Source organism: Sciurus carolinensis, unplaced genomic scaffold, assembly GCF_902686445.1.
Source record: "Sciurus carolinensis unplaced genomic scaffold, mSciCar1.2, whole genome shotgun sequence".
Taxonomy (NCBI): Eukaryota; Metazoa; Chordata; class Mammalia; order Rodentia; family Sciuridae; genus Sciurus; species Sciurus carolinensis.
Window position 1 is genome coordinate 1,906,270 of NW_025920127.1, and position 13,804 is coordinate 1,920,073.

The 13,804-nt window shown below is 40.1% G+C and overlaps 2 pseudogenes; both read left to right on the forward strand.

The window, feature by feature from the left end:
- Nucleotides 1-5,385: 5,385 nt before the first annotated feature.
- LOC124973983 (immunoglobulin lambda variable 3-9-like) lies at nt 5,386-6,226 on the forward strand (annotated as a pseudogene).
- A 5,888-nt stretch (nt 6,227-12,114) lies between these two features.
- Nucleotides 12,115-12,916, forward strand: LOC124973984 (probable RNA polymerase II nuclear localization protein SLC7A6OS; annotated as a pseudogene).
- The last annotated feature ends 888 nt before the right edge of the window (nt 12,917-13,804 follow it).

Consider the following 13,804-nt stretch of genomic DNA (forward strand, 5'->3'; position numbering starts at 1 on the left):
ATAGAAAATACTTCATAGTCAGGAATTGTGTGTGAGGAGTCGTGTCTGGATCCACCTTTAACCACAGCAGTGGAGTCCACTTGATAACACCTCAGCTCTGGTGGTTGCAAATAGGACCACAATTCCTGTGTTACCACACACTTCCAGTGCCACTTACAGGCCAAGCACCTTGATTCTTTTCTCCATTCATCCGTTGAAGGGAATCTAGGTCAGTTTCACCATCTAGCTATGGTGAATTGAGCTGCTATAAACATTGACGTGGATGCATTAATGTAGTGTGCTAATTTTAAGTCCTTTGAGTATAAACCCAGGAGTGATTTAACTGGGTCAAATGTGGGTCTATTCCAAGTTTTATGGTGATTCTCCACACTGCTTTCCAGAGTGGCTGCACCAATTCTCAACTCCACCAGCAATGTATGAGTGTGCCTTTTTCTTTACATCCATGCCAACATCTATTATTGTTTGTGTTCTGATAATAGCCATTCTACTTGAAGTAAGATGAAATCTTAGAGTTTTTAATGTGCATTTCTCTAATTTGTAGAGATGTTGAACACTTTTTCATATATTTATTAATTTCCTGTATATCTTCTCTAAATTGTCCAGTTCTTAGTTTCATTTATTAATTGTTTTTTTTTTTTTTTTGTATTTTTGGTGTAGTTTTTTATGTTCTTTATAAATTTTGGAGATTGGTGACATTTTTAAAAAGAAAAAAAAATATCTTCTAAGTACGCCTTCCAGACTTGCATATAAACTGATGCCTAATTTGTGGAAGTGCTAGACCACACAGGAAAAAAAAAAACAAGCCCATATCATTTACTGCAAAAACTATAAGTGATAATTACATTTGCCTTTTATGTTAATTGGTCCTGAGCTATCAATAGATGACATTTGTGAACAAATCCATAGAGCCTAACTGATAATTCAAGGACAGATCTAGGTTAAATATCCATGAAATGACAGATGTAGTTGTTTCTAATCTGAAAATTTGGTCTTTGGGAATGGTACAGGGAGCTGGACACACTTCCAATAGTCTGCTATGTCCAAGTTAAGGGTAGCAATGCCCCTTTCAGGCAGCTGATTAGTCACAGGATGAAGCCTTGTGCTTCAGGACCCATAATTTTGCTTCAGGATTATTCCACCCCCTTTCCCAGCATAAAATAACACTTGGACATCTAGGGGAGGTATTTATTGGGAGTCTAAAACTTCTACTCTTCTCACCTTCTCCCAGGGTAAGCAGGCAATAGTCACTCCCTTTCTCAGCACAGTTTCTTTTCCTTCCTATGAAGTACACTGCCCATATTCTTTACCCCTATTTCAGAGAATCTGTAGCTTGTCAAGGAAAACATTGCTGTGTCACTCACCAGGCAGTAGAGGACACTCAACATCTGTCCCAGGACAGGAGGCACAGGCTGAAACTTAAGTTCCCACCCAGATGCATGGTAGGTACAGGATAGAGGAGAGGAACCAGCAACCACCCTCTGAATGTATCAAGTCTCAGGTAAGCAGGACAGTGACTGGAGGAACCCACTCTGCCTCATCTCCCTCTCCCTGTGCTTGAGGATCAAAATGCCATAGAACTGAGTTTATTACCTGGGAATTTGCTCATCAACTGCTCTGATTGTGCATTTGTGCTGCCATCAAAACCCTCCTTAAGAAATAATATTATGTTAAACAACAAAGATTCAGTCCTGGTCCTCTCACATTGCCACTTTCTTCTCCTCTCATCCCACATCCCACCCAAACTTTTCCCACACTTCCAGGACTCCATTGTCCACACATTTGTGCTGTGATTTGTTTCTCACCAGTCCTGATGGCAGCACCAGGGACACATCTGCAGGAAGATTACCAGCCCCATGTTATATCAAAGACTTCCTGTTGATTTCTATAATCACTGTATTAATTATCTGCCTATCAATGTCCCTGCATGGTACTTACTAACATTGTTTTAGCTAATTGATATATTTGTACTCATTATTTCCCAAGTGGTTCCCAGATTTTTTTTAATGCTAGAACACTTGCATGAAAACAGTTTCATGAGCACACGAAGGCTTATTTTGCTCTTCCAAGAAAACAAGTCTGAGCTATAACATTTCCTGTTTATCAGTACCCACCAATTCATTATGAGATCTGGGGTCATTTTCAGCTTCTGTTCCAAACTCCATCCCATCTTAACCCTACATTTTTTTTTCTGTTTTTCTTAAGTCCAAGGAGGACTTTTGCAGCTGTAGCCATGGCACCCATATTTAAGAGGAAAAACAATGCAAAATCAATGAATTTCTCTCCCTCACAAACATAGATTTGCACTGACAAGGAACTGTATTGAACTGAGTACTCCCTGCCATGGTTGTGCATTGCAGTGCATGGTCAATACTGGGTGCTTGGGATTTGGAAAAAGGTATTTGGATTTAGAATAAACAGGGGTACAACACACAGGCTCTGGTAGGTGGGACAGTTTATTAGACTGAAAACTAGGTGTTTTCACACCTAGACTCAATCAGAAGATGGAAACTCCTAGAATAAAGGGTGTATCATGTTCCTTCTGAATTCCCAGGATGAAACCTAATGGAAACTACATTGGGTCTGAATAAGCATTGGTGGAAAATGGTCTCCTGTCTGTTTCTGTGGTTCTGGAGCCATCACTCACTCAAGGTGACTCTGCACCTGCACCTGACCCTAGAAGGGGTCAATTCCTGAGTCTGGTGTCACCCAGCACCAGGCCCTGGAACCATTTCCATGATATTCACCACCCTTGAAAAATAGGAAGAGATAACTCAGGTGGTTTTTGAACCTCCTCTTCTGAATGCACCTGTCCATATTTTCCTGTGTAATCTGAGCCTATCTTTTCTGGTGAAGAGACTGATCACAATATTTCCTGGTCATGAGACTGATCACATTAACACGACAAAGATGAAATTCCTCCCCTGGCCAGAGTTCAAGAAATCCTGTGCCTGAGAGGTAGGTCCTGTCTGAATCTGCACCTGAAACAAGAATGCCCTGAACAGGCAACAGCCAGTGTCGACTGGCCACCAGGGGGCAGTGGAGAACCACCTAACACAACCACTTAGGCATGGGCTGGGCATGGACTTCAGGATTCTGAGTTGCTTCCCAGGGTGACTGCACCAATTTGAAACTCCACCAGCAAAGTAAAAGTGTGCCTTTTCCCCCACATCCATGCCAACATCTATTATAGTGTTCTTGATAATAGCCACTCTAATTGAAGTAAGATGAAATCTTAAGAGTTGTTTTAGTTTGCATTTCTCTAATTAACAGAGATGTTGAACACATTTTCATTTATTTATTAACGGCCTATATATCTTCTGTAAATTTTCTGTCCAGTTCCTTGTCTCATTTATTGATTGGGTTCTTTGTATGTCTGGGGTAAGTTTGGTAAGTTTTTTATAAATTTTGGAGATTAGTGTTCCATCTGAAGTGTGTGTTGAAAAGATTTTCTCCCACTCTGTAGACTCTCTTTTCACATTAGTGAGTGTATCGTTTGCTGAGAAAAAGCTTTTAGTTCGAATCCATTCCATTTATTGATTCTTGCTTTGATTTCTTGTGTTTTGGTAGACTTGTTAAGAATGTGTGACCCTAAGCCAACTTGGTGAGATTTGGGCCTACTTTGCTTCTGTTTGGTGCAGGGTTTCTGGGCCAATTCCTAATTCCTTGATCCATTTTGGTTGATTTTTGTGCAGAGTGCATTTGTGCATTACTGCATATGGATTTCCAGTTTTGTCAACACCATTTGTTGAACAGTCTCTCTTTTCTGACCCACCTTTTGACACTGTTATCCCACTACTCAAAGGATTTAAAACTGGCATACTACAGCAGTGCAGTCACATCAATATTTTTAGTGGCTCAATTCACAATAGTTAAATTATGGAACCAACCTAGATGCCCTTCAACAGATGAATGGATAAAGAAATGTGGTATATATACACAATGGGATATTATTCAGCCAAAAAAAAGAATAATATTAGGGCCTTTGTAGATAAATGGATGGAATTGGAAAATATCATGCAAATTCAAATAACTCAATCCCAAAAAACCTAAGGCTGAATGTCTTCCCTGATAACTGGATGATGATATATAATGGGGGTGGAGGATAGGGTGTGAGACAGGAATGGAGGACCTTTAGTTACATAGAGGGAAATGAGAGAGTGGAGGGGCAGGGGTATAAAAAATGGTAGAATGAGACAGACATCATTACACTATGTACATGTATGATTATATTAATAGTAGGAATCTACATCATGCACAGCTATAGAAATGAAAAGATGTACCCCATTTGTGTACAATAAATCAAAATACAGTTGGTAAAACTAAAAAAATCATAAAAAAGTAAGATTCAAACATGCAAACGTGTTCTGACCTCAACCTGAGATCTACAGGAAAAGGCGTCATTTTGCTACAAAACCATGTTTGAAACAAGTAAAAATTCAGGTCTCCATTTCTCTCACATCTTGCTCTTGAAAAATTTTTCTCTGTTAGGCATTTACACAGGAAATCTTCCTGCATTTCCTGAAACCTCCTTTTCCCACACCTACCTGATCTCATTGAGCCAATGTCTGAATCTGTTAAGTATTTCTCAAATACCAGATCTCAACCTGGCAGAGAGTTTTCACAAGCAGGAGGATTAGTGACCATTGAATGAGATATTGAGGAAACACTGAAGGATATTTCTCCAGTATTGTCATTAACATTAATGTACATATTCTTTCATGTCTGTGTCTCCCAGATCTGACCTTTGTAGAATGGCCCTGTTGATATGGCATAGGTCCAGGCATCCTCAGGCCACCGTTCCTTTTGAAACTCTCTAACCATCAGTAGAATTGCAGTGTAGGTGTTGAACCTGCCCAGAACTTGCTGGAGATACGAGACAGGCATCCAAGATCTGAATGAGGCATTCTCACCAGGGACAGAGAGATATAGCACCTCATTGGTCTTTAAGATACCAGGAATACTCAGAGGAATTTGGTTGACCCGCACAGCCTAGGAGATTTGTTTGGGACAGGATCCAATAGTTGGCAAAACCTCCTATATTCCACCATACAGTTGGTTAAGATTACAAACTCAGACTCATCTTTCTATAACAAGCACATTCCATATTCAAGGCTAGAAAACAGCTTGGGAGGGAGACATGGTCTAGCAGTCAGGACCAGCAAGTTAAGGAGCCTTCTGTGGGCTGAGGGTGTTTCTTCAGGACTGCTCCTCCCCTCTCAGTGTCCCTGGGGATGAGCACTCCTCTGAGCACCCCAGTGCTTCCTCCAGTAGTAACTCTGACCTGGGATGATTTGCATAATGGGCAGCTCTCCCCAACGAGAAAATAAGAGACTCCTGGGGGGAACACACACCAGCCTGGGACTCAAGAAGCAGCCAAAGGACACCATGACCTGGACGGCCCTTCTCCTCAGCCTCCTGGCTCATTGCACGGGTGCTGCCTGAATATACACCACAGTCCAAGGCTCCAGGTTAAAAACCTGTCCATAATTCTGAGCCCAGCAGGGCTTTATCAGTGGTGACAAGGATGCTCAGGAACCTACTGCACGTTGACTTTGCACTAAAATTCCAAAACTAGTCCATATTGTGTGAGCCTGAGCAGTGAAGGGGAGGGGTTTGGTCATGGATTCACATCTCCATGCCCCAGTCAGACTCAGAGTCACTGTGGTTGATTTTGATGCCAGGGCACGCCCTTGGGCCCACAGTTCCCTGAAGCTCTTCCAGGCCAGAGGTGGTTTCCCTCAGCATTATTCTCCCTCTCTTCTTTTATTTCCTTACAGAATCTGTAGCCTCATATGTGCTGACTCAGCCACCCTCAGTATCGGTGACCCCAGGACAGACAGCCAGAATCACCTGTGAAGGCAACAACATTGGAAGTAAAATTGCACACTGGTACCAGCAGAAGTCACAACAGGCCCCTGTGCTGGTCATCTACGGAGATAGCAACCGTCCCTCTGGGATCCCAGACTGATTCTCTGGCTCCAACTCTGGGAACACAGCCACCCTGAACGTCAGTGGGGCCCAGGCTGGAGATGAGGCTGACTATTACTGTCAGGTGTGGGATAGCAGTGCTGCTCACAGTGACACAGGCAGACAGGGAAGTGAGACAGAAACCTCCACCAGCCTGGTACCCATGGCCCCTCCCTGCCCTTGTCACCCTCACAGAAGAGAGCTTGACAAGTGGAATGGAGCAAGTCTCTACTCCCCATCACTGCCCGCTCTTTCCTGAGAGAAAATGGGAAGGAAGGTTCCTGTATCTCTCCAGGATCAGTGGATTCCTTTGGAATCTGAGCAAGTGATTTTATTGACTTGAACTGCCAACTCCCAAAGGTCATAGCAAGACTTCACTCATACAAAATTGAGTCTTAGTATTAAGGAGAATTTCACTGTGGCAGGATCTTATCTATGGTTAAGAAGGTAGAGGACAGGGATGGTTCTAGAGTTGGAGGATGTGTCCTGGGGAGGTCTAAGGTAGGTCCCTCAGGGAAGGATTTGATGAGTATTCATGTAACCAGCAGTTAGTAGGTAGGGGTGTCCACACTAGGAATGGGGTTCTTGTTGTGGAAGTTGATTAGCAAAATTTATTTGATAAGCTCACTGTTTACCCTGGTCATAAATATTTCTTCAGTTAACCCAGTTGTTTACCTAGAAAATCTGTTTTCAGGAATGTCCCGAAACAAAGATTACATTTACAACTCCTCCTCCTGAGCACAAGTGTCCTGGGTTTGAGAGTGAAGCTGACACTAGTAGATTCATCCTCAGCCCCAGGAAACACTCTCTGCATGATGACAGTGAACACTAGAGAGAGGAGCATGTGACATTCCCTGAGGAAAGCAGACACACAGTGTTGGAAGCCACTAATAAACTGTGGGCCTGTCAGCCATCTCTAAAAGGAAGTCTGTGCCTGGGAGAACTCTCTGTGTAATCTCAGGGATCTCTTTTTCCTCTATACAATGCATCCTTCCTCCAATCTTGCCTCCCTCCCACCCCCCATTATTTATCATCATCCGCTTATCAGAGAGATCATTCAGGTTTGGGTTTTGGGTATTGGACTATCTCCCTTAGCATGATGTTCTCCACCTGCATCCATTTACTTGTAAAGGTCATAATTTTATTCTTCTTTATGGCTGAGTAATATTCCATTGTGTATATATACCACATTTTCTTTATCCATTCATCTGTTGAAGGGCATCTATGTTGGATCCACAATCTAGCTTTTGTGATTTCAGCAACTGTGAACATTGATGTGGCTGCACCACTGTAGTATGCTGATTTTAAGTCCTTTGGGTATATAGGCCAAGCAGTGGGACAGCTGGGTCAAATGGTGGTTCCATTCCAAGTTTTTTAAGGAATCTCCACACTGTTTTCCAGAGTGGCTACACTAATTTGCAACCCCACTAGCAATGTATGAGTGTACTGTTTCCCTACCCTCACCAACACCTAATGTTGCTTGTATTCTTGATAATTGCCATTCTAATTGGGATGAGATGAAATCTTAGGGTAGTTTTTGATTTGCATTTCTCATATATCGTTGATTGCTTGTAGATCATCTGTGAAGTGTCTGCTCATTACCTAGCCCATTTGTTGATCAGGTTATTTGTAGTATTCGTGTAAAGTTTTTTGAGTTCTGTATAGATTCTGGAGATTAGTGCTCTTTTTGGGTTCTGTATAGATTCTGGAGATTAGTGCTCTATTGGAAGTATGTGTGGCAAAGATTTTCTCCCACTCTGTAGGCTCTCTCTTTACATTGCTGATAGTTTGCTGAGAAAAAAGCTTGTTAGTTTAAATCTATCCCAATTATTGATTCCTGCTTTTCTTTCCTGTGATTTGGGAGTCATTTAAGGAAGTCTGATCCTAAGCTGACATGTTCAACATTTGGACCTACTTTTTCTTCTTTAAGGTGCCAGGTCTCTGGTCTGATTCCAAGGTCCTTGATACATGTTGAGTTGAGTTTTGTGCAGGGTGAGAGATAGGGGTTTAGTTTCATTTTTCTCATATGGATTTCCAGTTTTCCCAGCACCATTTATTGAAGGGACTATCTTTTCTGCATTGTATATTTTTGGCACCTTTGCTAGTATGAGATAACTGTACTTATGTGGGTTTGTCTCTGTGTCCTCTATTCTGTACCATTGGTCTACCTGTCTATTTTGGTGTCAATATCATACTGTTTTTTTTTATTATTGCTCTATAGTATCGTTGAAGTTCTGGTATTGCAATGCACCCTGCTTCACTCTTGCCACTAAGGATTACTTTAGCTCTTCTGGGTCTCTTATTCTTCCTAGCGAATTTCATGATTGCTTGCTGTGTTTCTTTGAGGTACATCACTGGAATTTTAATTGGAATTGTCCTGAATTTGTATGGTATTTGTGGTATTATGGCCATTTTGACAATATTAATTCTGCCTAAAGAACATGGGAGATCTATCCATCTTCTAAGGTTTTCTTGAATTTCTTTCTTTAGTGTTCTGTAGTTTTCATTGTAGAGGTCTTTTACCTCTTTTGTTAGATTGATTCCCAAGTACTTTTTTTTAAGGTTATTGTGAATGGGGTAGTTTTCCAAAATTCTGTTTCAGAGAATTCACCACTTATCACAAATAAAAATGCATTAGCATTATGAGTGTTGATTTTATATCCTGTTAGTTTACTGAATTCATTCATGAGTTCCAGAAGTTTTCTGGTGGAATTTTTTTGGCCACCCTAAATATAGAATCATGTCATCAGCAAATAGGTGTAGTTTGAGTTCTTCTTTTCCTATTCATATTCCTTTAATTATTTTGGTTTGTCTAATTGCTCTGGCTAGAGTTTCAGGGATGCTGTTGAATAGAAGTGGTGAAAGAGGGCATCCCTGCCTTCTTCCAGTTTTAGGGGAATGTTTTCAGTTTTTCTCCATGTAGAATGATGTGGGCTATGGGCTTAGCATAGATGGCCTTTATGATGTTGAGGAATGTTCCCACTATCCCTATTTTTTCTAGTGTTTTGGGCATGAAGGGATGCTATATTTTATCAAATCCTTTTTCTGCATCTATTGAAATAATCATATTATTCTTAATTTTAAGTGTGTTAATGTGGTGAATTACATTTATAGATTTCCGGATGTTGAAACAACCTTACATACCTGGAATAAAACCCACTTGATGGTGGTGCACTATCTTTTTTATATGTTTTTAATGCAATTTGGTAAAATTTTGTTAAGAATTTTAACAACTGCATCTATGTACATTAAGGATATTGGTCTGAAATTTTCTTTCCTGGATGGGTCTCTGTCTGATTTTGGTATCAGGGTGACATTACCTTCATAGAATGAGTTTGGAAGGGCCCTGACCGCTTCTATTTCATGGAATAGTTTGTGGGGTATTGGAATGAGCTCTTCTTTGAAGGTCTTGTAGAACTCGGGTGAGAGTCCATCTCATTCCAGACTTTTCTTTGTTGGTAGTCTTTTGAGGACTTGTATTTCATTGCATAAAATTCATCTATTTAAGATGTGTATGTCCTCCTCTTTCAGTTTGGGTGGATCATATGTCTCTAGAAACCTGTTGATGTCTTAGAGATTTTCTATTTTGTTGGTGTATAGATTTTCAAAATAGCATCTCTTTTGTATTTCAATAGTGTCTTTCATGATATTTCCTTTCTCATCCCGAATTTTAGTAATTTGATTTTCCTCTCTCCTTCTCTCTGTTAGTGTGTCTAAGGGTTTATCAATTTTGTTTATTTTTTCAAAGAACCAACTTTTATTTTGGCAAATTTTTTCAATTGTTTCTTTGGTTTTAATTTCATGGATTTCAGCTCTGATTTTAATTATTCCCTGTCTTCCACTACTTTTGGTGTTGATCTGTTCTTCTTTTTCTAGGACTTTGAGCTGTAATGTTAGGTCACATATTTGTTGACTTTTTCTTCTTGTATTGAATGTGCTCCATTCAATGAATTTTCCTCTTAAGTACTTGTACTTGTACTATAAGTTTATAGTCATAGTGTACCCAGAGATTTTGATATGTTGTATCTTTTTACCTCTAAGAATTTTTTGATTCCCCCCCGATGTCTTCTGTTATCCATACATCATTCAATAGTGTATTATTTAATCTCCAGGTGTTGGAGTAATTTCTGTTTTTGATTTTGTCATTGATTTCTAATTTCATTCCATTATGATCTGATAGAACACAAGGTAGTATCTCTATCCTTTTGTATTTTCTAAGAGTAGCTTAGTGACATAACATATGATCTATTTGAGAGAAGGATCCGTGTGCTGCTGAGAAGAAATTGTATTTGATCATTGATGAATGGAATATTCTATATACATCTGTTAAGTCTATATTATCAATTGTGTTATTGAGACCTATGTTTTCTTTGTTCACTTTTGATTGGAACATCTGCCCAGTGGTGAGAGAGTTGTGTTGAAGACAACTAGTATTACTGTGTTGTGGTCTATGTGGTTCCTGGCATTGAGAAGGATTTTTTTGAAGTACATGGATGAGCCATTGTTTGGGGCATAGATATTTATGATTGTTATGTCTTGCTGATTTATGGTTCCCTTAAGAGTATGAAATATCCTTCTTTATCCCTTCTCACTAATTTTGATTTCAAGTCTGCTTTATCTCATATAGGGATGGATAACCCTGCTTTTTTCCTGAGTCCATGTGCATGGTATGTTTGTTCCCATCCTTTGACCTTTAGTCTATGGGTATCTTTTCCTATGAGATGAGTCTCTTGAAGAAGGCATATTGTTGGGTCTTTCTTTTTAATTCAATCTGCCAGTCTATGTCTTTAGATTGATGAGTTCAGGCCATTAACATTCAGGATTACTATTGAAATATGATTTGTATTCCAATCATTTTGCCTTATTTTTGGTCTTTAACGTGACTTGATTTTTCCTTTAGGCTATTCCTTGGTAGTTCCTCCCTACGCTGACTTACATCATTGTTTTTCATTTCTTCCTCATGGAATATTTTGATGAGAATGTTCTGTAGTATCAACTTTCTATTTGTAAATTCCTTTAGTTTTTCTTTATCATGGAAGGATTTTATTTTGTCTTTAAATGTGAATATAAGTTTTGTTATGTATAAGATTCTTGGTTGGCATCCATTTTCTTTCAGAGCTTAAACATGCTGTTCCAGGCCCTTCTAGCTTTTAGGGTCTGGACTGAGAAATCTGCTGATATCCGTATTGGTTTCCCCCTGAATGTAATTTGATTCTTTTCTCTCGCAGCCTTTAAAATTCTATCTTTATTTTGTATGTTAGGCATTTTCATTATAATGTGCCTTGTTGTGAGTCTGTTGCAATTGTGTATATTTGTTTTCCTGTAAGCCTCTTTTATTTGATTTTCCATTTCATTCATCAGAGGTGGGAAATTTTCTGATATTATTTCATTGAATAGGTGGTTCATTCCTTTGGTTTATATCTCTGTGCCTTCCTCAATCCCAATAATTCTTAAATTTGGTCTTTTCATGATATCCATAATTCTTGAGATTCTGTTCATGATTTCTTACCATCTTTTCTGTTTGGTGAACTTTGTTTCAAGATTAAATATTTTGTCTTCAATATCTGAGATTCTGTCTTCCAAATGTTTTGGCCTATTTTTTATGTTTTCTTTGCAGTATTCAATTTGGTTTATTGTTTTCTTCATTTCAAGAATTTCTGTTTGGTTTTACTTTCAGAATCTCTATCTCTTTATTGAAATGACCTTGGCTTCCTGCATCTGCTCTTTTAACTGTTGATTGGTGCAATCATTCAATGACTTCAGTTGCTGTCTTATCTCATCATTTGCTTCTGTGACCACTTCAATTATGTACATTCTGAACTCCCTTTCTGACATTTCTTCTGCCGTGCTGTCATTGAATTCTATTGATGTATCATCTAGGATTGTTTTGGACACTTTCTTCCCTTGTTTTCTTATATTGCTTATTTAAGTTGCCTTCTAGGAGTACAAATCTGAGGTATTACAGTTTTCCCCCTATAAACTTATACTGTCCCTGCAGATTTCCAGTAACTCACTTTGAAATGAGAGATCCATATTAGCAGACCACCACACAAACAATATGCATCTTTACCTCAAATAGTCCCTTTTTAAGATATTAACCCTATTGTCTTAATAAACACAGATTATAAGTGCTTCTCAACCTCCGCTATGGAGGCCGGCAGTACTGCAGTGCTCCCAGTAAAGTGGAAGTGCATGGCAGAGCCAGCCGCCGCCCTTGTGCTTCCTCCTAAGTGCCTCCAGAACAGCAAGGTCCAGTCGGCTGCTCAGAAGATGCTGGAGCAAGAATGGAGGAAGGAAGGACTGTATAGAGGGAAAAGAGGGGTGGGAGGGGTGGGGGGAAGGGAAAAAATGGCAGAATAAATCAAACAACATTACCCTATGATTACATAAATGGTGTGCATTTACTACATGTACAAACAGAGACACAACATATATCCCATTTCTTTAAAATAAAAAAAAAAGATGCTGGAGGGTCTGGAGAGAGCATTGGAGAATAACGTCTTCCAGTTGGTGGCCACCATAAACTCACAGGAGGACCCAGTCCAGCAGCTCTTGTGGCTGCTCTGTTCCCTTCCCAGGGCATATCCGCTGCGATCTCCGCACCTCAGCTTGCTAAGTCTGGAAAGAGGGTCACTACCGTGTGGTTTCCTGCCACCAAACCTCAGGGACCCCCCAGCAGTCCCAAGTCAGAGTACGTGCCAGAAACTCCAGAAGCTGCTGGGGATGCAGACTTTCAGGACCTAGTCCTGAGGAGGACGTAGTCCATGAGGAGGAAGACCCAGAGGTCACCAACACAGACTCCTGCAAAACATCTGACCCAGCTGTGATCCTCTGCAATTCTGTAGAGTTGATCTGTGAGTGGTTGACTACATCTGAGGATGGACTAGAAGTCGGGCAGCAAGAGGAGCAAATGTACGAAGACTATGTGGCTGTGGGAGGTTTTAATTAACAATCTCTCTCCTCCCTGCTTCAGACTTTGATAATGGTTGTAAAGATTGCTGTCATCATTTGGCACTGGTGCCAAGGAACAATACGTATGGATGTGATATTGTTTAATAAAGACTAACTTTTAACATGGAATAAAAGAGATTATGCGTATGATTATTATCTACAGCTTAGCCAACAGGTTTGGGATAAGGACCATGATTTCTAAATGTGGACAAAGAGGAAGATGAGGGGTGTAGGATACAATGTTAATGATATTAGAAGTGTGTCTATAGAGGTACTATGTCATAGGAGTAGTGAAAGTGGAATTAAAAGAAATTGGTTGTTAGCATGAGAAAAGTGACCAAGAAGACAGATCGAGGTATGTAGAGAGGATGAGGAAAATATTAATACAAGAAAAGAAAAGTAGAAACAAGAGTAGGTATAAAAGGAATAATTATAATATTACTGCTAGTAAAAAATCTACAATAAAACTATACAGTACTGTTCAAACCTCCTAGTCTTCAGTAACCTGATGGTTTGGAGTAAGATAATGCAGTGACCCAAAAATGATGCAGCCCCTCTAGAGGTGGTGGCCTCCAGGCGGGGCATAATCCCTGATAGTGGGTAGAGTCATCTCCAGGTGTTGGCAGATGGTTAACTGCAGCACAGGCACTAGATGCGGGATAGGGCCCTGTCAGTCTGGGCCTGGTTCTCTGGGGCTGCCTCCCCAGAGGGAGAGTCTTGCCAGGATGCTCTGGGCTGGGCCTGGTTCTCTAATTTTTGGTTTTTTTTTTTTTTTGGTGCTGGGAATCGAACCCACAGCAAGCACCTTACCAACTGAGCTATATCCCCAGCCCTAATTAGTTGGTTCTTAAATCAGAGTCTTGCCACTTCCATAAAGAGCCTTGCA